This window comes from Podarcis tiliguerta, assembly GCF_965153285.1.
Source record: "Podarcis tiliguerta genome assembly, chromosome: 6".
Classification (NCBI taxonomy): Eukaryota; Metazoa; Chordata; class Lepidosauria; order Squamata; family Lacertidae; genus Podarcis; species Podarcis tiliguerta.
The window spans coordinates 82845713-82869910 of NC_139539.1; the positions used below are offsets into that span (position 1 = coordinate 82845713).

Consider the following 24198-nt stretch of genomic DNA (forward strand, 5'->3'; position numbering starts at 1 on the left):
AGGGAAGCATTTAATGTTTGATAGGTTATTGTATTTTAGTGTTCTGTTGGAAGCCGCCCAGAGTGGCTGGGGAAACCCAGCCAGATGGGCGGGATGTAAATAATAAATTATTATATTATTGTTATTATAAAATGTACCAGGCAAATAGAATTATAGTATCAGAGAATTGTAGCAATGGACAGAACCTGAGGCTCACCTAGTGCAACCCCCTGCAATGCAGGATTTCTGCCCACAGCCATCCCTGGGTGGACTCGAACCACCAACCTTCTGGCTAACAGTCAGGCACACTAACCCATTACACCACAGGAGTAAAGCTGTCTTCTTGTCACTTTTGGTTTCTTTTTTCTTGTTGCATGTTTCTGCAAAATTGGAGAGCAAAATAATAGGATTCATATTGGGGCTTCAATCAGCTACACAGAGTTGTTCACAGATGACCTCCATACTAACCAGCCTATTTGACTTTAATGGAAAATTATCCACTTAAAAGAGAAATGAAAAGCAATATTCTGCTGACAGGTTTGCAAAAATGATAATAATTCATTAAGCCAGAGGATGAATTAATTTAGTTGGAAACCTTCCCCACTACCACCACTTTAACTCAGGTGCTCAAGTTTATTTTTCAAGCCTAATAACAACTGTATGTGCAGCAATTGAGAGTTACAAATTGAGATGGTTGATTTTCTCCATAAGATTATATCCCTCTGCTCAATCTTCTCCTTCCAAACTCAACAAATTTGCACAATGCAACATAGATTTTACTTATTTTTGCCACCATTTTTTTCTGAAAGTGGAAGTTGAAGCCAATTGAAAGTCCTTTGGCAGGTGAAACAGCTCAAGCAATGTTGGGATACAACTTAAATAACTGTAGCAAAATTACTCCAGAAAATCTCTTAAACCACTATTTTTTAAAAACAACCACCACCACCATCCTGTGTTTATTAGGCATCAGCATCACTTCTGTGGTGGCAAAATAGTGGAGCAAATCGGGGTGATTCAGGAGTCATTCTTCTTCCCAAGTTGAATTGCAACGTCAATAACTCATATCCTCCTAGAAATTCATGGGAGTTTTGCACTGTAATTTCCCCGCTATTTGTTAGGATCAAGGTGGGAGTCAGGAGCAGGTCAGCAAGATGACAATGAAGTTAACTCTTTATTCAAAGGAAAAAAACAGCTCAGGTCTGCTGAGCACAGCAACTCTTGCCAGTAGGTCTTGCCCCCAATGAGATAGTTGTATGGACTGAAGGTTCCTGCCTTCCCACCACTCTCTAAGTCTCCTCCTCCCCCCCTGGGTTCTTCACAAGCAACCCGAGACTTCTTCACCTTCTCTATCTTTGCTCTGCCCTCTTCATACCTCTGCATGCTGTGGGAGGCCAAGGGGGAAGGGAGCTGGTCACTGCAGGAGGGTAGGTCTCTCTGGCTTCTTAGGCACAGCCTGCCACATCTCTGCTTCTTGGCCCTCCTCCTCTCCAACTTTTGCCTCTGGACTGCTCTCGGCCACAGAAGAAGAAGAAGAAGAAGAAGAGGAGTTTGGATTTGATATCCCGCTTTATCACTACCCGAAGGGGTCTCAAAGCGGCTAACATTCTCCTTTCCCTTCCTCCCCCACAGCAAACACTCTGTGAGGTGAGTGGGGCTGAGAGACTTCAGAGAAGTGTAACTAGCCCAAGGTCACCCAGCAGCTGCATGTGGAGGAGCGGAGACGCAAACCCAGTTCCCCAGATTACGAAGCTACCGCTCTTAACCACTACACCACACTGGCTCTCTTCCGCACAGCCTCTTCCTGCTCACTAAACCCTTTTAGCTCTTCAGCTTCCGACACTTCCTCCTCCCTAGTCTGCTCTCTCTTCTCCCTCTGACCACTCGTCAGTATCCCACCACCAACCCCCTGGCTCTGAGCCTTCTTCTCTTGGGAATTCTCCATTTCTCTGCATCCATGACACTCACATCCTGTGGTGTGGTATGCTAGCATACAGTTCTTTCCCACCGTTTTAATGGGTGAATTATGCGGGAACGCTAAACCCAGCAGTAGGAATGGAATTTTGCATGACATGGCGGTATAGGTGGCAACCATTTCATGTGTGGGTTCCGTTCCTGGCCCCATGCACATCGGCAAAGCATGTATAAGCATGCATAAGGCCCATTACACCCTGTTACGCTCTGTCCCCATTCCAGTGTCTGTCCCCATTCCAGTGTGGTGTAGTGGTTAAGAGCGGTAGTCTCATAATCTGGGGAACTGGGTTCGCGTCTCCGCTCCTCCACATGCAGCTGCTGGGTGACCTTGGGCCAATCACACTTCTTTGAAGTCTCTCAGCCCCACTCACTTCACAGAGTGTTTGTTGTGGGGGAGGAAGGGAAAGGAGAATGTTAGCCGCTTTGAGACTCCTGAAGGGGAGTGAAAGGCGGGAGATCAAATCCAAACTCCTCTTCTTCTTCTTCTTCTTCTTCTTCTTCTTCTTCTTCTTCTTCTTCTTCTCCCCCATTCTGCCGTCTTCTAGGACCAAAAGGACCCTGACGTTGATGAATGTTTGTCAATTGGACACACCTAAAATGGCCACAGCCTGTATTCTGATCAAAAAGCCACCGTTCCATAGTACACAGTATACAGTGGTACCTCGGGTTAAGAACTTACTTTGTTCTGGTGGCCAGTTCTTAACCTGAAATTGTTCTTAACCTGAGGTACCACTTTAGCTAATGGGGCCTCCCACTGCCACTGTGCTGCTGCCACACGATTTCTGTTCTCATCCTGAAGCAAAGTTCTTAACCTGAGGTACTATTTCTGGGTTAGCAGAGTCTGTAACCTGAAGCCTCTGTAACATGAGGTACCACTGTAAAAGTAATATTAGAAACCGTGCATAAAAAACCCTTAATCTTCCTAATTAATACATAATACTTAAATAAACATTTTCTTTTTTCTTAATTCTTTTTTCTTTAATTTTCTTTTTGCAGTATGAGATTGTAAATTCTTTGTGTATGTGTGCAATTTAAATTAATAAAGTTTTTTTTTTAAGTAATGTTAGAAACCTAGACAGAAGCACTAGCATTATAAATTGTGTCCAACAAGGAAAACCAATGCAACAACCCCCATGTCTGAATGCACCCCATGTGGTCATAATAAGTGTAGGCTTTACGGGTGGGAGTTATGCTGTTAGAAACTCACAATGGGCGAACAGAGCCTATGGTCTGTTAGTTGCTCATACCTGTGTCGGCAAGAATCCTGAAAGTGGGACTGCAAACTCTCAGTCGTTCTTCCTAGAAAAGGTCCTGCCGAGCCCCTGAGAATTCTCCCGATTTGTCTCCCTTCTCAGCAACGTCTTCAGTCTGGCAGCTGCCAGAGCTCAGAATGAGAGGCCAGGCTACTAATTTAAACACTGGGAAAAGAAACCACATTTACTTTTTGAGTGACAGATTGGATATTTATTACAAAATTGGATACCAACTGTCATGCTGAGATCCTGGATTTCTGATGTGAATCTGATATTGCTGTGAGGTGCCAAAATATCTCTGGGAGTTATATATGTCATTTCCTGGCCTCTCCCCCCCCCCCACCTCCAATATACTAAAACAGCTCAAATATTGAATGTATAGCTTATGGTTTTTTCAGTAGAGGGGGAGAAATTCAGAAAAATTGGAGCAATTGCTCTGCAGATGAAATTTCTAAGGGCGCATTTGTTAACTAAGTAATGGAAGATAGTTACTGTTTTGCTGTTGCAGTTTTGTTACTTTGTGTAGTGTTTTATTGCAATGGCACAATAACTGTATTCATTCTTGTGGTTGAAAAAATGTGTTATCTTCATAACAATCATGACTGCTACATCATCATCATCATTAATGATAGTGATGCTGATAATGTTGATAATGTAGAGTTGTACACACACACACACACACACACACACTCACACACACACATAACCTGGGAACCCAAAAAGCTGGATCCAGCCCCAGAACAATTTGTGGTGGGGCTAATGTTTAATTAAGGTTTCTAAACCCTAATTAAACATTTGCTGGGGGGGGGGGCAAGAAGGATACACTGCATTTATTTCCTCCCTCCCTCTTGCTGAGTGCTCATTTGCAGCTGCCTTCACTACAGGGAAGACCCTCTCAAAGGAGCACCTAGAAGTTTGCAAAATTAGGAAAAAGAGGGAACATTTTATCACATGTGGCGGGAATGTAAAAAGTTGAAATGCTTCTGGGAGATGATATATAATGAATTGAAAAAAAATGTTGAAATATACATTTATAAAGAAACCAGAAGCATTTCTCTTGGGTATTGTTGGAAATGATATAAATAAAAAGAAATGTAAGCTTTTTCTATATGCAGTAACAGCAGCAAGAATACTATTGGCCCAAAAATGGAAGCAAGGAGAATTACCAACGATGGAAGAATGGAGGATGAAATTAATGGAATATGCGGAATTTGATAAACTAACGGGAAGGATCCGAAACTGGCGGGACCAGAAGTTTACCGAGGACTGGAGTAAATTTACGGATTATTTGAAAAGTATTTGCGATGACCAGACGACGTTTGTAGGTTTGCAAGAAGCTCTGTGAGGAATAATATTAGAAATATTGCAAAAATGAAGAAGGAGATGGGATATGTTAAATATGTAAAGGCAATATTAAGTTAGGAAATGTGTAAGAAGTGAATAAGATGGAGGATTATCAGAGGTGCTGATGGAAGTCCAATAAGAATGTATTTGTGATAGTTTGTGTGGTATGTTTTATAATTTTGTATTTTAAACACACACACACACACACACACACATATATCTATATATATCTATATATTTGTAAAATTCAATCCTGCTGGGTGCTGCTTCCCAAGTGCCTTCTAGCTGCTCAGGAGAGGATTCAGCCATGATGGGGTCTGCACAGAGACCCCAGCGCGGTCTCTGTGGGGAACATGCTGATGAAGTAGACCCCTGCAGCCTGCTTCATCAACCGACAACACCAGACCGCATTGGCTAACCCAATCTGACTTGCTCCAAGGCTCTCTCAACCCATCTCAGCCCAAGCCTGGATCCCAGAAAATTGACCTTCAGTTTGGGATTCATCAAAATGGGGTACACAGCCCTAGATATCCTCATGATCATGTTGATGATCTCCTTGACTAAGCTTCTACTTAGCGGCCCAGTTGTCCCACCAGGCTCATTAGCCACCACCGACCATTGCTAGGCATTATGGTGTCAGGGATTCCCGGTCCCCCAGCCTCACTTGCCTACACCATGAGTATCTGTGTCTAAGTCTATTTAATCATTTTCTGTGTTTGGTAGTTTTGGACATGAGGTGGAGTTCACCACTTGAGACAGTGGGAGGGCTGTCACATACTTGACAGGTCACAACATATAGCATTTGGCTTGGTGAGTCAGAAGTTCTGGTGAGTCAGAAGGTGTGGGCTTGTACTACATCTAAGGGATTGCAGTATTTCTTGATATTCTCAACTGTGATGCTGAAAGCAACATATATAAACTTTGGACAAATGTAGAAAATGAAAACAAGGTGCAGTAAAATGGCATTGACAAAAAGTGGATGGAATCATTGGTGGCCATACAATTGAAAATGTCACGGTCCGGTTCACAGGCGATCAAAGTCCCAGCTGGGGACGTCGGGGCCAGGGGCAAGATGACGTGGTGGAGGTAGGAACAGGTCCAGAAGCCAAGAGTCCAAGGGTCAGAGAGCCAGGAGTCAAGAAGCCAAGGGTCTAAGGGTCAGGAAGCAAGGAGTCACGAAGTCAAGGGTCCAAGGATCAAGAAGCAAGGAGTCAAGGAGCCAAACACAGCAAGGCAGGGAATGTGTAGCTGTGGCAAAGAGCTGAAGGGAAATGCTGACCTTATATCCCTTCCCGGTTCTTGCCACCAGGTGCTGTGAGTTACCAATCGGCCTCACCTGTGCAGCCTCACATTGCCTCTTCAGAACAAACTTAGGAAGGCCCCAGTCCTTCAAAGTCCTACTGGTCACAGGGCCTGGCTCCTGCATGCACTCCTGACAGAAAATCAAGCAGCAGAACACAAAACAATATAATGTGGGGAAAGGAAATATCTTCTTTTAATGTTTTAATGAAATTTGGGTTGAGCTAAAGGTTATGTTGTTGCTACAGTGCTGAATTTGAACAACCCACTTTCCATTTTTAACACATATTTACCTCAGAATGAATGGCCTTGATAACAATCAAAAAATCAATAAGAAATCCAGTATTCCAAAAAAGAAAAGAAGAAATATAGAGTTATGAAATATAGGAAACATGCATAAGAACATAACTCACTGATGACATTTAATAAGGGTTTAAACCTTCAAGCTCCAGCCATTTCCAGCCCCATCACATAGTGGTTATAGACAGGTATACACTCTGACAGAACTCTAGAAAATTCAGAGAGGATGTCAGCTTCTCTCATTCATTGTAGGATCACTTATGGTTCCATCATATCCTGTATTATTCAAAACCCAGTACAGTCATACCTCGGGTTACAGACGCTTCAAGTTGCTTTTTTTTGTTACGGACCTGCCGAAACCCGGAAGTACCGGAATGGGTTACTTCCGGGTTTCGGGGGTCGCGCATGCACAGAAGCGCCGAATCGCAACCTGCGCGTGCGCAGATGCACCGCTGCGGGTTGCAAACGTGCATCCTGCATGGATCACGTGTTGGTGTTTCACAACTTTGGCCTGTGGCAGGACCATCAGTTGCAGGCACAATGTACGAAACAGGAGCAAAACGCTGCTACTTGGTTATTTAGATGTGTTTATTATTTACAGCAGACTCTACAAGTTACTATATACGAGAACAGGCACACGGATCTTTACTAGCTGTCTCTTAACAAACTCCAAACGACTCTCAGAACTCACACTGACCAACACACTCTCCAGTCAGTAAGGGTCATAAGACATTATGCCTGTGTGAGACCTTAGCCAATGGTAAAGCTGTTTCCAGGGTCTCATATCTCCAGGCAGATAACTCCTCTCTGCTCAGTCATCCTTGGCTGTTGGCCAACTCTTAATTGACGCTGTGTGAAGCTGCACAGAATGGCACGTAGTTAAAAATCCCAACATCATGTCCGCAACCCGAGCGTCCACTGTAGTGACAATCAATGGATGTGGAGAGAGGATGGAGAAATGTAAACTATGATGATGTCACAATATAGGTAAGGGCACAATCCTGGTTCGACATCCACTGGGATGAGCATATTAGGATGTGACAGATCTATAGCTCAGCCAGTAGGTCCCCAGCTCCGTTTGGCAAAAATTTGGTCAGATAACTGGCTCTAAGAAAATGGCTAACCTATAAAAAATTATTAGAAGAATGTCATAATAATAAATTAAGATTAAAGAATTATGACACTTTAAAACAAATTGGCATAAGTTGGCTGCAATATTATCAACAGAATCTTTGAGCAAGGTAAAAGAAAAAATGGGTTTGAGCAAATAATCTCTGATTTAGACTAAGAACTTCTCTCAAATAACAAAAAAGAATCTGTCTAAAATGTACAAATTATTATTAAAATTGCATCTTAAAGATGTAATGGTAAAATGGGCACAAGACCTGGGATATAATACAAAATTATTAAAATGGGATAACCTCTGGAAAAATGATATCAGATTCACAGCCTGTTACATGATTAAAGAAAATTTTCTTAAAATGATGTGCCGGTGGTATATGACTGCAGCAAAATTGGCTAAAATGAACAAAAAGATTAGTAACAAATGCTGAAAATGTAACCCAAAAGAGGGGAGTCTTTTCCACATGTGGTGGACGTGTCCCAGAATTAAAACATTCTGGTACTTGATATATGAGGAAGAAAAAAAAATGATTAGACATAAATATTTTTTAAAAGCCAGAATTATTTTTATTGGGAATTTTCACAACAGACATCCCAAAGGAAAATAAAAGAGTCTTTCTATACGCAATCATAGCCGCAAGGATCATGACAGTGAAACAATGGAAATATAATACAATTCCCACAAAAGAAGAATGGCTCTTAAAATTAAGTGAATATATAGAACTTGCCAAATTAATGGATCTAATAAGAAATCACTCAAAAGAAAGAACAAGGAGAGAATGGGCTGTCGTTACTAATTACATGGAAAAAGAAGGTTTCCAGAATATCACCTGGCTTAGCATAGATTAAATCCCACTGACAGTCAGACTGTCTCTCCAATTAACCATTCAAATACAGTTATCTGGAAAAAAATGATTTGCTAAGTATGTTCGTCGATAGCGGAAAGTCAAGATGTGAATAAAGGAGCCAAGCCAAAGCTGTTTTAAAAAGGCTTGAACTCCCTATGTAGAAGTTGATATGAAAATATTTATTTTTTTGAAGTTTGTTATCTATTATTTCATTTTCATTCTTTGTTTTGTTTCTTTTCTCTTTTTTATTCTTTACTTTTCTTTGTAGTTTTATTTATGTATATTTTATGTATTTATGTGTTTGCAACTAATAAAAATCTTAAAATAAAATAAAATAAATATAAACTAATGCTCTGTTCTCAAAAGGGGATTCCAAGAGGGCAGCGGGGGTGGGGGGGATTAGTGTTTCTAATTAGTTGCAGGTCCTTTCTGTATTCAGTCCAAAAGAGCCAATCCCTTAGTTGACGTCTATTCAAGCTCAAAGCAGAACTCAGTTCTGAAAGAGATATGGTTTTCAGAGTTGGTTACCATCCGATTCCATATAGCGCAGAGCAGGAAAATGCTCAATAGCCATACCGTGGTACCTCGGGTTACAATCGCTTCGGGTTATGTGTTTTCAGGTTGTGGAGCGCAGGAAACCCGGAAGTACCGGAAAGGGTTACTTCCAGGTTTCGCCACTCGCACATGCGCAGAAGCGCCAAATCCCATCGCGCGCGTGTGGAGTGTTGCGAATTCTCCGCGGCGCTTTAGCAGAAATGCTCAGAGTTCCAGGTTCTTCAGTGCAGTATATTTATTGTGAGCTATATATACAAATATCTACAGGCTATAATACACGAGCAGTTCATACAGTCATACAGAGTACCTGGCTGCACCTTAAGGCAAATAGGAAGACCTTTCTATCTCTCTCTCTCTCTGACCACACTCCTCTACACCAGCCCCTTACTACTGAAGGTTTCCCTTTTAAACCGATGACAGCCAATCAACTGACAGCACATTATACTGCTGAATCTTTCTGACCCAGCACTTCCATAGAAAGTATTGCAGGCTGACTGCATCAGCCAGTTGCAGCAGCTAGCAAACTCAAGCCTGCAGACTTACTATCTCACACAGCATTCTGTGAATCCCAACATGCAGATGCGGCGCGGCAGGTTACGAATGTTGCGGGTTGCGGACGTGCCTCCATCATGGATTACATCCGCAACCCAAGGTTCTACTGTAGTAGCATATATATATATATATATATATATATATATATATTTGCTTTCGTAGATTTTCACGGGTACAGGAATGCAGGTTTTGGTGTCCTCGGGTGTCTTCCCGTGTAGAAGTTGGGGTGTCTAGGCGACGTTTCGACGAGGTCTCACTCGTCATCTTCAGGCTGGTGCTTTCGGCTTCTTGTTACTGGAACAGAGCAGGATCTCAGTGTTTGAGTTCCTATAAATACTGTTGAGGAGGTGTGGTGTATAGCCTCCAATGTTCTGGGCAGAGAGGAGGTTCCCAGGCTAGTGTGCCTTTTCTTCTTTTGTTCCTTAATTACTTGAGGGATATCTTGAGTGATTTCTTGAGTGATTTCCTGAATCCCACTTAGGTGGGTCATTAGGTGTGGATTAGTTGCTAAAGCCTTCGTGTCTTGAACTCTTGAACTTTGTGAAGAGTTTTTCTGAGAAGATGGCTGTACAGCACTTGGTTGTGCTCTGGCTTGGCTTCGTGTATAGGGGCGAGCTGTGGTTTTGTGGCCTGTGCCAGCCAGATCTGTGTAGGGATTGCAGGGGGGTGCAGCATCCGGAGGTGCCACCCTGGTTTGGCTACTGGATGGTGTCTGTAATTTATCTGTGGAGAGGGTCTGGGTTTGGGTCTGGTGTGGTTGATTGGTGATGGCGTTCTGTGTGCCTCTGGATCTGGTGTCAGATTTTGTGGGGAGGGCTAATTTCCAGATGTCTGGCAAGCGGGATGTGTCGTCACGCTTGTTCATGTTGTGAGGGTGTTTCTCTATCTCGATGGCTTCCATGATTATTCTCTTGTGGTGATGTTCCATGTTAAAGAGCAATTTGGAATCTGCAAAATTAATTTCGTGTCCTGTTTCTTTCATGTGTTGGAAAAGAGAGGAAGTTTTTTCTTCTTTTTTGACGGCATTCTTGTGTTCTGCGATCCGTGCATTTATTCGTCTGTTTGTTTGTCCAATGTACGTGGCTGGGCAGACTTTGCAGGGTATTTCATAGACCCCTTGGTTTTCCAACTGAATTTTATCCTTGGGGTTTCTGAGGATATTGGCTATTTTTTGGTTGGTGCAAAAGGCTGTTTTGATATTGTGTTTATGGAGGATTTTGCTAATTTTATCTGTAGTGCCCTTGATATAAGGAAGGAGGGCTATGCCATTGTTTTCTTCTGTGTCTTGGTTTTTGGGGGGTGTTTCTTTTTGGATTAGCTTCGTAACCCTGTTTTGCTGGTATCCATTGGCAATTAACACATTTGAGAGATTCTGTAACTCAGTTGTCAAGTGGTCTTCGTCAGCCAGGCGTTTGGTTCTGGAGATGAGAGTCTTGGCTACGGAGTTTATTTGTGCAGGGTGGTGGTGTGATTGTGCATGTAAGTAGCGGTTGGTGTGTGTTTTTTTCCGGTAGATAGTGTGTCCTAGGGAGCCATCAGGTTTTTTGTAGATTAGGACGTCAAGGAAGGGAAGTTGGTTGTTGGCTTCTATTTCCATAGTGAATTGTATTTTGGGGTGTAGGCTGTTGAGATGTGTGAGGAAGCTATCCAGTTTTTCCTTCCCGTGTGGCCAAATTACAAAGGTGTCGTCAACATATCTGAGCCAAAGTTTGGGTTTGTGTTCTGACTTGTCTAAAGCATTGGTTTCAAAGTGTTCCATGTACAGGTTAGCGATGACCGGTGAGAGGGGTGATCCCATAGGTGCTCCTTCTATCTGTTTGTATCTTTGTCCATTGTGGATGAAGTACGTGTTGGTTAGGCAGTGGTTGGTCAGGTCCAAGATGTATTCGGGGGGATTGTATTTGTTTTGAATGGCTGTCAAGGCTTCATTAATGGGCACTTGTGTGAAGAGAGATACAACATCGAAGCTCACAAGTAGGTCATTGGGTTGTAGGTTTTGCTTCTTTATTGTTTCTATGAACTGGAAGGAGTTTGGAACGTGTGAAGAGATGGATTCTGCATAGGGCTGAAGTTGCTTGGCGAGAAATTTAGCGAGATTTTGTAGAGGTGAGCCTATGGAGCTGACTATTGGTCTGAGTGGTGTTCCTTCTTTGTGTATCTTGGGGAGGCCGTAGAGTTTGGGGCATCTGGATGATTTTTCTCTGGGGATGATTCTTAGCTGGATTTCTTCACTGATAGGAGAGGCTTTTATTTTGGATTTGGTGGTTTTTTCCAGATAGGTGGTGGGATCTGTTTTTATAGGTTGGTAGGTAGGGTCTTGGAGTAGATTTGATAGTTTTGCTTGGTAGTCCGATGTGTTCATCACAACAGTGGCATTACCTTTGTCTGCTGGGAGAATGATTATGTTGTTGTCTTTCCTCAGGTTGGTGAGTGCTTTCTGTTCTTCTTTGTGTAAATTGCTTCTGGGTGGTTTGCTGGAGCAGAGGATGTTGGTGACTTCAAGTCTGATTTTATTGGCTTCATCTGGATTGATTTTGGTTAGGCTAGCTTCGACTCCGCATATGATGTTTTCCGTGGGGATGCGTCTCGGGGCGACTGCAAAGTTGAAACCTTTGGAGAGTACTTTGGTTTCAGTTGAGGTGAGGATCCTGTCTGATATGTTATGTACTGTTTGTTTCATGGGTTGTTGTGGAGGGTGGCTGGGCTTCTGGCGTTTCTCTAGTTTGTGGAGTTTGTTGGTGTGTGTGTCTGTGTTAATTGCCAATGGATACCAGCAAAACAGGGTTACGAAGCTAATCCAAAAAGAAACACCCCCCAAAAACCAAGACACAGAAGAAAACAATGGCATAGCCCTCCTTCCTTATATCAAGGGCACTACAGATAAAATTAGCAAAATCCTCCATAAACACAATATCAAAACAGCCTTTTGCACCAACCAAAAAATAGCCAATATCCTCAGAAACCCCAAGGATAAAATTCAGTTGGAAAACCAAGGGGTCTATGAAATACCCTGCAAAGTCTGCCCAGCCACGTACATTGGACAAACAAACAGACGAATAAATGCACGGATCGCAGAACACAAGAATGCCGTCAAAAAAGAAGAAAAAACTTCCTCTCTTTTCCAACACATGAAAGAAACAGGACACGAAATTAATTTTGCAGATTCCAAATTGCTCTTTAACATGGAACATCACCACAAGAGAATAATCATGGAAGCCATCGAGATAGAGAAACACCCTCACAACATGAACAAGCGTGACGACACATCCCGCTTGCCAGACATCTGGAAATTAGCCCTCCCCACAAAATCTGACACCAGATCCAGAGGCACACAGAACGCCATCACCAATCAACCACACCAGACCCAAACCCAGACCCTCTCCACAGATAAATTACAGACACCATCCAGTAGCCAAACCAGGGTGGCACCTCCGGATGCTGCACCCCCCTGCAATCCCTACACAGATCTGGCTGGCACAGGCCACAAAACCACAGCTCGCCCCTATACACGAAGCCAAGCCAGAGCACAACCAAGTGCTGTACAGCCATCTTCTCAGAAAAACTCTTCACAAAGTTCAAGAGTTCAAGACACGAAGGCTTTAGCAACTAATCCACACCTAATGACCCACCTAAGTGGGATTCAGGAAATCACTCAAGAAATCACTCAAGATATCCCTCAAGTAATTAAGGAACAAAAGAAGAAAAGGCACACTAGCCTGGGAACCTCCTCTCTGCCCAGAACATTGGAGGCTATACACCACACCTCCTCAACAGTATTTATAGGAACTCAAACACTGAGATCCTGCTCTGTTCCAGTAACAAGAAGCCGAAAGCACCAGCCTGAAGATGACGAGTGAGACCTCGTCGAAACGTCGCCTAGACACCCCAACTTCTACACGGGAAGACACCCGAGGACACCAAAACCTGCATATATATATATATATATATATATATATACATACATATATTCACTAAGCACAGTCCCCTCTTGCTGGCCACCCAGATTCTGTACAATGAAGAGCTTTACACCATCTTAACTGAAGATGGCATGAATTATGCTGGTTTCCCATAGCTATGATTGTTTCCTAAGTGTGCTAATAAAATATATGGATAACGGGAAGACATGATATAGGGAGTGTAGATCTCTACTACTGTCATTCTGCTGCTAGGGATGGAGGAGGAATCGGTATAAAATGGATTTATACATGAAAATTTGTGGTTCTGATGCAATCAAGTTTTGCACACATTCGTTTGTCGTCACATTGAGTACCTGTTTATGTCTGACCTGCATTGCCTGGGTTGTTGTTATTAAGTTAAAAAACCCTCCACTAATTATATGCAAAATTATATGCAAATAAATTACATATATGTGTAATACTTATCAAGGAATCAAGTCCCAGGTTGTACTATATTTCTACAGTGTTATATTATAAATATATTAATACACTTTTTTACAGTTTCTCTCTGTTTATGCACTGGTTAGTTTAGGAAATCTGGTGTGCATATGCATATAATCAGTGCCAGATTTATGTATAAAGCTAAACAAGCTATAGCTTAGGGCCCCACTCTCTTGGGGGCCCCCAAATAAATTTAGAGGGGGGGGACTGGATGTACATTTCCAAAATATAAGATAAAAAATAAAATAAAACCTACATACAGCAACAGTGTTGTGTTGTGTAGGCTCCTATGATTTAAGTCAGGCATTGGCAAACTCAGCCCTCCAGATGTTTTTGGACTACAACTCCCATCATCCCTGACCACTGGTCCTGTTAGCGAGGGATGATGTGAGTTGTAGTCCCAAAACATCTGGAGGACGGAGTTTGCCTATGCCTGATTTAAGTAATGGGCCCCACCTGCTCCCTAAAATATCACTGGTTTTAGATACCTATTAGCTCCATAAATTACCATATAGCATATATTCAACACAATGAACAGCCACAATTTGTTGTTGACAAAGGACAGCTGGGCATATACCTTTAGTAGTTTAGGGCACCATCAAACCTAAATCCAGCCCTGCATATAATTGTTCATATTTTCAACAGAACTGGGAGGGTTCGTTGCTTGTCAGAATGAAGGATTGAGATGAGACTTAAGAAAAATATACATGCAGATAAACTCAAAAGCCAGCAGGCAGCAGCACTGCCTCCGAGACAGAAGCAGTGTAGCTCTGCACTGCACAACCAACCAGCCAGCCAGGAACCCTTTTTGGGGGGCAGCGGCATTTACCTGTTCGTTTGAAAATGTCTGTACAGGGGGAAGAGAAAGGGTTAAAATGTAGACCAATAGGAAAGCCGGAGGCGGAGCCTACCTGTTTATAAAAGGGCTTAGCCCGAGGTTTGGGGTGTGGGTGGTTGGCTGGTTTTAATGGGTTGGTTGGTTGGGAAAGGCAGTTGGAAAAGCAGTTGGCAGGCAGTTGGAAATAGAGAGAAAGTTAGGGCAGTGGGTTCTTGTGTGAGGAGAGGTATACCTGAAGGAGGGTCTCTACCTCCATCTTTCTGCCCAGACACTGAAGACCAGTGCTGAGGGCCTTCTGGCAGTTCCCTCGCTGAAAGAAGCCAAGGCACAGGGAACCAGGCAGAGGGCCTTCTTGGTAGCGGCACCCACCCTGTGGAACGCCCTTCCACCAGATGTCAAAGAGAGCCAGTGTGGTGTAGTGGTTAAGAGTGGTAGTCTCGTAATCTGGGGAACCGGGTTCGCGTCTCCGCTCCTCCACATGCAGCTGCTGGGTGACCTTGGGCCAGTCACACTTCTCTGAAGTCTCTCAGCCCCACTCACCTCACAGAGTGTTTGTTGTGGGGGAGGAAGGGAAAGGAGAATGTTAGCCGCTTTGAGACTCCTTAAAGGGAGTGAAAGGCGGGATATCAAATCCAACAACAACTACCAAACTTTTAGCAGACATCTGAAGGCAGCCCTGTTTAGGGAAGCTTTTAATGTTTAATAGGTTATTGTATTTTAGTATTTTGTTGGAAGCTGCCCAAAGTGGCTGGGGAAATCCAGCCAGATGGGCGGGGTATAAATAATAAATTGTTGTTGTTGTTGTTATAGAGACAGAAAAAAATAAGACTAAGAAGGTAAAAAGTAACAACATTTGGAATGCAGTTAAAGTTTGTGTCTGCAATAAACTACATTTTTCTTTGTTAACTTGAGAACCTGACTGAGACTAAGTGATTTACCGGGGAGGACCTGGCTGGTGCGAGCGGATTAGTGGTGTACGGTTCAGTAGTCTGTGAGACGACCGGGAGCTCCGTATGAACGCCACAGGGGGCTCGGATGTGGAGGCAGTGCGTCCCTGCCTCCGAGCCCGAGGCCCTCCCTGCAGAATAGGGTGCCTCGCTGTCTGCAGAGAGGAAGAGGGAGCTTCCACCGCCAGCCGCTGCAATGCAGATGTGCGATGTGACATACACATGCCTTCACGTTGTAGCCTTTCAGACTTTTTCCATGGGTTGGGTGAGCGTTGCTCCCAGGAGGGAGGGAGGAGTCAATAGACACCGAGGGTTGCTTCAGAGAAAGAGTTTATTCCTGCTCTCCGGAGCACCAGAAAGGCACTGCGTGATCGTTCACAGCAAGCGCACTTAGAGAGCTATTACATACAGCTTATATCCCTTTTAGGTCCCCTTTCCCCCTCCCCAGGAATCCAGCCTCGTGTGTGTTTGTACATGTAAGTTTACATCCTTGAGCCTCCTTGAGCATGAACAGACCTTCCTGTTCCTGTACTCTTATCTTGGAGTAGAAAGGTCACCCATCTATAGGAGTACTCCTTACTCCTGGCACCATCCCCGGGCTGACAGGCCTGTCTTGCAAGGTCTGTGCATCATCGTGGTCAGGATATTTACAACCATCCCATCTCCGCTAGGAACTGACAAGGCCATCCATTATGCCTTCAGGAACTGATAAAGGAGAAGGCTTTGTTTATACAGCTGGTTTGTGTTATACAGCTCAAGCTAATGGATTTTAGCTAATTATCGAAGAAGAAAGAATTAGGGAATTTTGGGGCTGGGGCCCGGTTCGGGTGACTGCACACTGAACAGTCAGGTTTGGGTAACCTGTTCCTTCAACATAATGTGTGTGACATCACACATACTATGTGCTGGCATGTGCATGTGAAGTTGCACATCCATGTTGTGGCAGCAGGCACCCTCAATCCTGAGGGTGAGTTGGCCCTCCTGCTTGGAAGTGAACCTAAAGAACATCTATTCCAACCACCTGCAATTCAGGAATAGACAGCTGTCTCACACAGGGATCAAACCGGCAACCTTGCCATTATCAGAACCGTGCTCTAACCGGCTGAGCTGTAAATCCTCCTGCATCTTATACTTAATCTTTCTATCAGTCCATGCTTAGGCCTCAGCCCAGGCGCATATTGTAGAATATCTTGAATCTGAAACCCATGTGTTCTTTAAAAATGTTAAGCAAATGTGGAGTTCTTCAGATTTTATTGGTGTGGGAAAATACACTTTAATTAAAGTTTCTAAAGTTGCAGGGGGTGGAAATCCCAGCAAGTATATCAAATGTACTTTTGCAAATGTAGCCCTAAGGACAAGTCTAATTACTTTCTTTCCCACCGTTTTCATCTTTCTGTTTGTTTTGTTGATAATGTTCCACCATCTGATGACATTAACAGAGAGCAAGCCTGGTGACTCATTCCATGGCTCAGCTAGGGAGTCTGATGCTGTTCAGAATAGAGGGGGGTGCCTATATGTCTGTGTGTGTGTGTGTGTGTGTGTGTGTGTGATAGATTATCTGTGCTATTCTGCTGGAACTCCCACTGTGGCAATCCTTGTTGTGCACCCACAAGAAAAAATTCAAATAATACACTAGACCAGAGATTCCCAACTTCTGTATTCTTGAGGCACCTCTGTTGTGCCAGATTACCAGTTGGTTGAAACTAATATTTGCAAATTCTCCACATCTTTATCCATTTAGTTAGCTACTAGGAGCTACTGGGTATGATTCCATGGTCGGAAATACTCAGTGAGAAGGGAGCCCAAGAAGGAGGGGAGTTTCTAAAAGGAGAAATATTGAAGGCCCAAATGCAGACGTTAACAACAAGAAAGAAAAGTGGGAGGCATCTCAGGAAACCTGTGTGGCTGCATAAGGAGCTTACAGATGAGCTGAGAGTTAAGCAGGGCATGTATAAGAAACGGAAGAAAGGGGAAATCACAAAGGAGGAGTATACACAAGTAGTCAACACTTGCAAGTGGGAAAGTCAGGCTGGCTAAAGCTCAGAATGAGTTTAGGCTTGCAAGAGAGGTTAAAAATAATAAAAAGGTTTATTTGGCTATGTCCGAAGCAAGAGGAGGAACAAGCAAGTGGTCGTTCCTTTGTGTGGGGAACATAGGTAAAGGTAAAGGTACCCCTGCCCGTACGGGCCAGTCTTGACAGACTCTAGGGTTGTGCGCCCATCTCACTCAAGAGGCCGGGGGCCAGCGCTGTCTGGAGACACTTCCGGGTCACGTGGCCAGCGTGACATCGCTGCTCTGGCGAGCCAGAGCCGCACACGGAAACGCCGTTTACCTTCCCGCTAGTAAGCGGTCCCTATTTATCTACTTGCACCCGGGAGTGCTTTCGAACTGCTAGGTTGGCAGGCGCTGGGACCGAACAACGGGAGCGCACCCCACCGCGGGGATTCGAACCGCCGACCTCTTGATCGGCAAGCCCTAGGCACTGAGGCTTTTACCCACAACGCCACCCGCGTCCCTTACGGACGCGTCCCTTATGGATGTGGGGAACATAAAGAAATGCTATTGGGTGACAGAGAAAAGTCAGAACTACTCAACACCTACTTTGCCTCTGTTTTCACCCCAAAGTGACACCCAACCTGGTGATAACAGTACAAATGATGTAAGGAGGGAGCTGTAGCCTGAAATAGGAAAAGAGGCACTTTACAATACATTCAGAACGTTTTATTTGCAGTGGTACAGCTGAGTCCTGAGAGAGATATGATAGCCATCTTCCAATATCTTAAGGGTTGTCTCATAGAGGATGGAGCAAGCTTGGTTCTCCTGCTCTAGAGTGTAGGATCCAAAGTGATGTCTTCAAGTTAGAAAAAAGATTCCAACTACACATCAGGAAGAATTTTCTGACAGTAAAAACTGTTCAACAGAGGAATGAACTCCCTCGGAAGGTGCTGGACTGTCCCTCCTTGGAGGTTTTAAAGCAGAGGTTGGATGGCCATCTGTCATGGATGCTTTCATTGAGATTCCTGCATTGCAGGGGGCTGGACTAGATGACTGTAGTGGTCCCTTCCAACGCTACAATTCTCATATTCACAGCATATTTCACACACCAAATGGGAGACGTTTTTGTCTCAGCACTAATTATAGTGAGTATTCTCTGATGCTGGAGATTAAAAGAAAATAAAGCAGCTAGAAAAAGTAATTAGTCTCCATGGGTAATTCTTTACAGTGAAGGACTATCTCATCATCCTCATTTTAATCCTAGGAAAACCTCGAAAAAGCCTTTAGGGTCATTGTTTGACTCAGATGTGTAGAACTATAGCAAACAGCATGAGTCCACATGGTCCCCAGGTGAACCACATCTGCACAACAGTGTTCCAGGTTTCTGACGCCCATATCAAGGAATGACTGGGGGTTTCAAATCCTACACTCCTCTGGTTGTTTGTTTTTTAAAAGCACCCTGCAGCAAGACCTTAAGGCTTCAGATCCAGCTATAACACAAAGGGAATCATAGCTCTCCTGATGTTGTTAGACTCCAATGCCCATCAGCCCCAACCAGCATTGCCAATGAAGGGTGATGGGAGGCATAAGCCAATGACATCTGCAGGGCCACAGGTCCCCAATCTACATGGCGAATCTCCCATTACCATGTGCCAAAGAAGAAGAAAGAGGAAGACCATGTGCCAGAGCGGAAGGACAACATGTTTGCTTTCCGATCTTTCAACCTATGACCCGGAAGCCTGGGAATTTGCGACAGACTCATGCACTCCCTCTCTCCTCACTTCCACACTCAGATTTTAGTGCTGACTTTCTCAGTCTGGCAAACTATGCCTTACTATTAACACTCAAACTGGGAAGTCCCTCTTTCCCCAGTCCCACAACAAATGTTCTGTAGAAGGGCCATGTCTTTGCGCCATGGAAAATCAGGCGGCCATGCATATATTAACCTGCTGTATCTTCATGGTGAGGGAATGGGGACAGTGCCTCTGACATTGATGTGACTGAATCTGGGCATGTGAGGCGATGGGAACCTCCCCAAACTAGACCTGAGACAGTGAGTGCAATCTTCCTTTAGCTTTTCATCAAGTAAGGATATCCACTGCTACTTTATTCAGAAGATAACTTCACATGGTTTATTAATTTTAAATATCCATATTCCTCTTTTCTCCCCAACAGCAGACCTCCAAGGTAGCTGGGAATAAGAGGAAATTAATTCATCAAAAGCCAAACAAAAATGTACAATGTCAGTGGTGACTGATGAAGGCATATGAGGTGGAAAGTGTTATTAAATGTTCTTAGCCCAGACCTTAAATGGGCAACCTTCTTCTGTTGAGGGCCACTTTCCCTCAATAATAATTCGAGGGACTAATTTGCTGGGGGCCACTTACTACTCTTTCCCCCCTCTCCTTTGGCCATCTCCTCCTCTCTTTCTCTTTTTCTTTCTGCCATCTCCTTCTCTCTTTCTTTTTGACATCCCTTTCCTACCTCTTTCCACCCATATTAGATCAGGTCCTGCAGAGAGGGACGAAGAGTTACTTTGCTGATCTCATCAAACGCCTTTTGCCTCCAATGGATTGTTTCTCCACAGTGGGAACTGCCACCTTCATCTTGCAGTTGCATTTGGTGAAATTTGATGTTGGCAATTCTACCCAGAACAATTAGAAAAAGCAAGTTTTCAGGCAAGTTTTCAAAGCACACCTCTTACAAATCTGGGTGAAATGAAAGGTGTGATTATCACTTACAGAAACAGTAGTTACAGGCTTTAGAATTTGATTCATATGACAAAATAAAAGTCCTATGAGTCACTATTAAATCCAGCATGAAACAGGGAAGAGAAGCACAATGAAATTAAATGAATTTAGAATTGGAAGATTATTAATGGCAACTCTGTATCCCTATTGCTAATACATTCCTAGGCTGCATAATAATAAGAACACCCTCTCATTCAGAGACAAAAGGAATAATAATGCAGAGGTCATTTTTAGGAGGTGGGATTAATTTTGAAGCTGGGGGGCATGGGACATCCTGGGGCTCCTCTTGGCTCCTGCAGCTGATGGCCAAATTTTCTATGTGCTCTATCACACCACATAAAAGTCACTTCTGGAAATGTATCAGAAGTTTAATGTTCATGCTGTGTTAATTTTTTCCGGGGGGGGGGGGGCTGTTTGTGACCCCATTAATTTGGAAAATCATGAAGTACACATGGAGGAGAGAACATGCTTGTTTTCTCCTGCTCTGGAGGGTAGGACTCAAACTAATAATAATAATAATAATAATAATAATAATAATTTATTATTTGTACCCTGCCCATCTGGCTGGGTTTTCCCAGCCACTCTGGGCGGCTTCCAACAAAGATTAAAAATACATTAAAATGTCACACATTAAAAACTTCCCTGAACAGGGCTGCCTTCAGATGTCTTCTAAATGTCAGGTAGTTGTTTATCTCTTTGACATCTGGTGGGAGGGTGTTCCATACGGCGGGTGCCACTACCAAGAAGGGCGTCTGCCTGGTTCCTTGTAGCTTTGCTTCTCGCAATGAGGGAATGGCCAGAATGCCCTCGGCGCTGGACCTCAGCGTCTGGGCAGAACTATGGGGGTGGAGATGCTCCTTCGGGTCTTCAAGTTGCAAGAAAGGAGATTCCAACCAAGCATTCAGAAACCTTTCTGACATTAAGAGCTGTTCAGCAGTGAAACTGACTCCCACAAGAGGTGATGGGCTCTCCTTCCTTGGAATTTTATAAACAGAGGTTGGATGTCCACATGTTATGGATGCTTTAGCTGAGATGCCTGGTTTGCAGGGGGTTGGACTAGATGACCCTTGGAGCCCTTCCAACTCAAAGATTTTATGACTCTATGTCTGAATTCCCAATTCGTTCAAATTTTGAGTAGGAGGTTTTAAGCCTCAATATTTAAATGCTTCATCTCTTGATTGTTTGGGTTCTTGACAGGCATCAAGAATGAAATAAACTGTCAACTGTCGAGTAACTCCCCAAATCCCACACACATTTAAATTATGGAAGGAAATGGCTTCCTTTCCCACTGGTTATTTACCAGTGTTTGAAATAATGGGGTGGAGGTGGCAAAGAATGGTGGGGGGCTGAAATCTTGTTTCCACTTAAGGGAAACTAGAATAAAGTACTGGATGACACATGTTGCCCTGCACATTGGAAGGACACACTAGCAGATATTTAATCTTAGAATGTAGATTTATTTATTTCATGCAGTCATATAAATGGAAAAATTCCGCTGATGTTTGATGGAGTTCAAAGAAGAGCTTGCACTGGAAATGTCTCGTAGTTTCTGTAAGAGGCAAGCAAATCTGATATTAGCAATATTTTTTGGGGGGGGTGGGGGGATTCTTCCAAAATATTAGTACTAAGCTACATCAAAGCAGATAATTATAGGAACAATTGTGGAATTTAGATTAGCTTTAGGCAATTTATAACATAAAATAATGAGGGACTAAAATGAATTTTGTTGAGTAGCGCTCATCTCGCTTTCAGGACGAGGGAGCCAGCGTTTGTCCACAGTTTTCTGGGTCATGTGGCCAGAATGACTAAACCTATTCTGGGACAATGGGACTTTGGGACATTGTGCTGGATACCAGAGCACACGGAAACTCCATTTACCTTCCCATCACAGTGGTACCTATTTATCTACTTGCACTGGTGTGCTTTCAAACTACTAGGTTGGCAGGAGCTGGGACAGAGCAACAGGAGCTCACCCCGTCATGGGGATTCGAACCGCTGACCTTCTGATCAGCAAGCCCAAGCGGCTCAGTGGTTTAGACCACAGCGCCACCCATGTCCCACAGGGTGTGGCTAGTGTGTGTTTGTTGTGGTCCTCCAGGTCTCTCTATCTGGCCCATGAGCAGCATTTAGTATTTCCTGGCTGGAACTTGTCCTTGAACTTAGCTAATGGCTCTTGCTTGGCTATATGGAGGATGGACAGGGGCCTGTTTACATATATGTAAGGGCAGAGATTTTGTGCAGGTGGTCAGCAGAAGCTGCTGTGAACCCCTCAGACATGTTTCAAGTGGAAATGTCCAAATTAGCCCTATAAATTTCACTTTGGGCAAAATATGGTGGCAAGAACCTGCATGTAAATATAGAACTAGTTCCAACTGTTGCAATGAAGGAGTGATTTCTTCTGAGTAGACATATAGAATTGTTCTATATCTTGCATGTCTCCTTCATTGCAACAGTTGGAACTAGTTCTCTATTTACAGTACATGTTGATAAACAGGGATCTTTTTTCTCCTCCACACACCTTCACGTTTTCAATTTTCTTCTTCATTTGTCAGTACGCTCCTGGGGGAGAGGGGCTCTGCACATTTCACAGTTTATGCATCCTACCTTTCCCCATCTGACAGAAACAATCTATGTCAAAGTCATTAGCTGCCATAACATTTTAACTGTCTCTGTGAGGTGAGGGCCTCAGATCTGGTGACAATAATTAAAAAGGCAAATACAAGGAGGAAAAACCTGAACTGTAACAGGCAAACTATTATAATGGCAGATTGCTAATTACTTACAGCTCTTTATTGATGACACTTTCAAGAACCATTAGCCATATTCCTTTGTTTCATTAGTTTCATTACAGTTTATCTCCAAGAAACATGTCTGGAGATGTTTTTTAATTGTCTTTCTAAAATCAGATCCATTTCAAAGTGTTTATTGAGTCTCCACACAGGAATGCGGAGATACCCACCCATAAACTAGGTGCAGTCAATGCGAGATGTGAACTTTTTTTGCTTCAAGAAAGAAACAAAAACCACATATGGGATTATTGTTTGGAGGAGAGAGATGGGAAGGAGATCGCTTGGAGTAAGGGATCTGAAAGAAGATGGAGGTCAGAAGCAACATGGCATAATAGATAAGAATGACAGATGGGGAAAGGGAGGGAAGTTGTTGGAGGTGAGGTTAGGTGTTAGGAGATTAATAGTTCTTTTCACATTAATCCAAGACTCCAGTTTAGTGTGATTTCCCCCACACCATAATTTATCAGATAAGCAATCTGCTGTTAAATTTGGGTAATTGTCAGTGAAACTATGCTGAAAGGGTTTGGAGGCTTACTCTTGTCACAATAAATTGTGGCACTTTTGAACTCATAATCCAAGGATAGCAAACATATGACCCTGCAGCTGTACTTAGTCACAATCAGGTAGTGGACCAAAGTTCCACAATAGCTGTTGTCACCATAGGAACCATTCTACTGAGCAGCTCTCTGGAAAATGTATTGGAGGGATTTTTAACTCCATAAATGCTGTGCAGAATCTTGTGTTCTGAAACTTTTGCTATTCAGGTGTTTACTTTAGTACCAGATTCCCAACTTCTAGCTACAACAACTTATTTATGAATTTCTTTTTTGGGGGGGAGGGGGGGGGGAATGAGAGCTTTGCAAGATCTCACCAGAACCTGTTGCTGCCACTTTGTGGTCACTGCTGTAACACCTGCCAAAGAGAGGAGTGACTGTTCGGATATTTCCATTCCTCCTTAAAAAGGGAGCAGGCTGTTGTGTGTCACAAGCCTGCGTACTTCCTGCTCACAGGGAGTTTCTGTTTTGTATATAGCTTTTGTTTTCTGTCTGTTTCCTCGACACGGAGGCAAGCAGTCATGTTTTTCCTTTGTTCTGACCAATGCTGAATAAAGTTGTAAATATGCTCTCCTGGGTGAATCTTCCGTTGTGGAAACTCTGCAAAAAGGGCGTGCACGAGTCCTGGAATGTGTCTGGAGCTCGTGTCGCTAATTGACTGATGCTGTTCTATGGGAGATTGATGGATTGTCTGGAGATGACGTA

At 43.5% G+C, this 24198-nt stretch overlaps 1 long non-coding RNA gene across 2 annotated transcripts; it reads right to left on the reverse strand.

Annotated features, from left to right (window-relative positions):
- Nucleotides 1-528: 528 nt before the first annotated feature.
- Nucleotides 529-23555, reverse strand: LOC310679768. Of its 2 annotated transcripts, XR_014512513.1 has the most exons (4): nucleotides 23475-23555; nucleotides 19885-20044; nucleotides 3198-3368; nucleotides 529-1484 (listed from the first exon to the last, which is right to left on the reverse strand). It is a non-coding gene; the product is annotated as an uncharacterized lncRNA (long non-coding RNA). The 2 variants fall into 2 exon arrangements; XR_014512514.1 differs by lacking the exons at nucleotides 19885-20044; nucleotides 23475-23555 and adding an exon at nucleotides 14532-14738.
- Nucleotides 23556-24198: the final 643 nt, after the last annotated feature.